The sequence below is a fragment of the Nycticebus coucang genome, chromosome 6 (genome assembly GCF_027406575.1).
Source record: "Nycticebus coucang isolate mNycCou1 chromosome 6, mNycCou1.pri, whole genome shotgun sequence".
NCBI classification, from domain to species: domain Eukaryota; kingdom Metazoa; phylum Chordata; class Mammalia; order Primates; family Lorisidae; genus Nycticebus; species Nycticebus coucang.
This window is the reverse complement of record NC_069785.1, coordinates 69,329,267-69,333,111: the sequence shown is the minus strand read 5'-3', so window position 1 is coordinate 69,333,111 and position 3,845 is coordinate 69,329,267. Positions and strand designations below refer to the sequence as shown.

General features: G+C 42.9%; 1 pseudogene; it reads right to left on the bottom strand.

Moving 5' to 3' along the window:
- Nucleotides 1-665: 665 nt before the first annotated feature.
- Nucleotides 666-1,234, bottom strand: LOC128588982 (dynein light chain roadblock-type 1-like; annotated as a pseudogene).
- Between the last annotated feature and the right edge of the window lie 2,611 nt (nt 1,235-3,845).

Sequence of the window (3,845 nt, the reverse complement as noted above, 5' to 3'; positions counted from 1 at the left end):
GCCCAAGTTCTCCCAATGTAGTTCAACTGAGTGCCAAGTCCAAAGAAAAAACAAAACAGCTCACAGGTAAGGCCTTTCCAGTCTGCAATCTCACTGCCACTGTACTTACAGCTGCCGGCAGGATTAGACCAAACAAAAACACTGCCAGTTCTCCACTGCTTTTGTCCTCCTCATCGGGTCCAGACGTCTCTCATGACTCCTTGTGTCCCCAAAGGGATGTTTCTGGGCAGATCCCACCAGCCATAGATGCTAAAGTCTTCTCTCCCCAGTCTCACCATGCCCAGTTGCAAGGAAGCTGTTACTTGGCCGCCATCTTGCTCCTCCCAGTGATTTCCTTGTAGCATTTCAGTTATTTTTAGTTAAAGAAAAACAGCCTTTTCCAAGGGCGACAAAGTGAACAGAATGTCAGAAGGAATATGGGTGTGGGGTTCTCATAAGCTCTTGTTCCAAAACCTGGAAAAGAGGAAAAACGGCCCTCCTGGGAGCTCTGGGAGAGACTGGTGCAGCAGGGGGGATTCCTTTGGCAGAGTGGGCAGAGCTACCAGCCCACCAATGGTCACTGAATTGGTCTGAGTGGGCTCTGAAGCAATTTCTACGTGCCAGTCCACTGACATGATTAATATTATTATTACTAGGGGGCATTAAATTAAGGAATGACACAGGGAGCCAAGAGGGTGGCTTATTCAGTTGGATTCTGAGTCACAATCAGGAAATAGTCTTTATCTGGTGCAACCATAATTTTATTTTTCTTGGAATGAATTTGAAGAAAGGTTAGGTCATTCTGGGGTCAATTTCATGCATGGTGCTCCATACTTTCAAGATGAAGTTGTGCATGAGATTGGCCTACTGTGTGGTGGTAGGATTGTCCATGGTGCTTTTTTTTTGTAGAGACAGAGTCTTACTTTATCACCCTTGGTATAGTGCCATGGCATCACAGAGATCACAGCAACCTCCAACTCCTAGGCTTAGGAGATTCTCTTGCCTCAGCCTCCCAAGTAGCTGGGACTACAGGCACCTGCCACAATGCCCAGCTATTTTTTTGTTGCAGTTCAGCTGGAGCTGGGTTTGAACCCACCAACGTTGGTATATGGGGCTGGAGCCCCACTCACTGAGCCACAGGCGCCGCCCTGTCCATGGTGCTCTTTAGGGGAATACCTTCTATGTTCACTACAATGATTCCCTGCACTCCTTTCTGGCTTTGAAGTCACTTCAGTATCTCTTCCACCTCTGCCATTTCTGACCAATTCTGGAGCTCCCATCACCGACATGCTGGTGATTTCCTGCTTAATCTCATCTTTGACCCAGCTATCATTCAGCCGAAGATTATTTCGTTTCCATGACTTTGTTTGAGTATGAAGATTCCTGTTCCTGTTGAGTTCAACTTTTATTCCATGGTGGTCTGAGAAGAAACAAGGAATAATTTCTATACTTTTAAATTTGCTGAAGTTAGACTTGTGCCCTAGGATATGATCTATTTTGGAGGATGACCCATGGGCTGATGAGAAGAATGTATATTCAGTTTTATTAGGGTGAAATGTTCTGTAGAGGTCTGTAAAGTCCACTTGTTCTAGGGTCAGGTTTAAGTCTAATATTTCTTTGTTTGGTTTCTCTTGGAGGATCTATCCAAAACTATCAAAAGTGTGTTAAAAACTCCAACTATTATAGTGTAGGAAGATATCAATCTGTTCATATCCATTAGGATCTGCTTTAGGAATTGAGGAGCTTTCTGGTAGGGTGCATAAATGTTAATTATCAAAATCTCTTCATGTTGGGTGTTTACCTTACAAATATGTAGTGACCTTCCTTATCTTTCTTTATCTTTGTTGGTTTAAAGCCAATTGTATCTGCTACTAAAATTGCAACTCCTGCTTTTTTCTGGTTTCCATTTGCCTGTAATATACAAGTCCATCCCTTCAACCTGAGTATATTTTTATCCTTTAAGGTAAGGTGAGATTCCTGTATACACCAGATATCCAGTCTGAGTTTATGTATCCAGTCAGACAGCCTGTGCCTCTTTAGAGGACAATTTAAACCATTCACATTAATTGAGAGAATTGGTAAGCCTGGTTGTGTTTTGGGTGTGATGATTTTTGTATGTCAAGTGGACATTTTTAATCCTTTCACCACTGTGAAAGTTGGGTTTTATTAAAAAATTTCTGGGTGAGTTTACTTTGGAGGTAGAGCATTGTGCTGGTCATTGTAGAGAATGGGTCTGTGAATATCCCGGAGAGCTGGTTTAGTTATGACAAATTTCTTCAACATGTCTATGTCATTAAAGTACTTAATTTCTCCATCACAAATGAAACTCAGTTTAGCTGGATACAGAATCCTGGGCTGGAAGTTGTTTTGTTTTAGGAGATTAAATGTCAATGACCATCTTCTTCTGGCTTGAAATGTTTTGGCTGAGAGATCTGCAGTCATTCTGATACTTCTCCCTTTGTAGGTGATGCTTTTCTTATGTCTGGCTGCTTGCAGAATTTTCTCCTTCGTCTTAACTTTGGCAAAGTTAATCACAATGTGTCTAGGAGATGTTTTATTGGGATTGAGTCTTGCTGGGGTTCTGAAACTGTCTACTATCTGAAGTTCAGTATCTCTTGCAATGCTTAGGAAATTCTCCTCCAAAATCTCTTGGAGTAGAGCATCTGTACCTTTGGGACCATCCTCTTCTCCTTTGGGAATTCCTATAAGACGAATGTTTGATCTTTTGAAGTGATCCCACAATTCTCTCAGGGAATGATCAGTTTTTGCTCTTCATTTGTCTGCCTCTTTGAGTGTTTGGGAACTTTCAAAAGTTTTGTCTTCAGTTTCAGATATCCTTTCTTCTGCCTGGTCAACTCTATTACTGAGAGATTCTACTGTATTTTGGAGCTCCTCAACTAACATTTTCATCTCCTTGAGCTCTGCTATCTCTTTTCTCATTATGTCCATATCTTTGTTGACTTGGGCTTTGAATTCATTAATTTCTTGAGACAACTTTAGAATACTCTTTGGAATTCAATTTCTATCTGTTCTTCCATTCTATTTATCTTATTTGCCATCCATGTTATGAATTCAATTTCTGACATTGCTGCCATTTGTCTATGCATGGCATCTTCAGTTATATCTCTTTTGTCATTTCTTGTGTGTGTGTGTGGGGGGGGGTTGATCTATTCTGATTATTCATGTTGCCAGAGTTCTTCTGTTGGGTCTGCACCATGTTTATTTTCCACTGTTTGGTTATTAGAACTGGTAGGGTGAGATTGAATTGGGTAGTAGAGATAGCCCCTTACCAAAGTGCTAGGCTTTGTAATTGTGGCTTATCTCCTACAACCTTACAAGGCCCCTTTCCGAGTTTTGGCTAGAGACTCTGAGGACCAACTTAGTGAGACAGCACAAGCTAGCTCTGTTTTAATCTCAGCCAAACTCTACCCTATCCTAAGAAACCACAGTATCAGATTTAAATCTCGACTGTGAAGAGATACAAACAGCTGCAGTGCCCAGCCCCCACCCTTTAATTCTTTTCCACTACAGAACTTGGAAGGTCAACCTCAGAATGTCCCTAAGTGGACAGCCCAGACATGGGTTCCAATTAAGTTGTCTCAGGCAGTGCAAACCCTGCTCAACAGAGAGGAATTCAAGGGTCTCCAACAGCACAATTGGACCCAGGGATCCACACTCCTGCCTGCCAGACTCAGTCCACACTGTTGTCCACTTCTCTGCTCACAGGAACAGGTGGAGCTGGGGCCACACCCCCACCCACCGGTCTCAGTCCACAGAGCTAAGCCTCTGCTTGCCGGACCAGTCAGAGTCAGGGGACCACGCCCCCACCTGCCAGTCTCAGTCCACTGCCTGGCAAGCCTCTATTT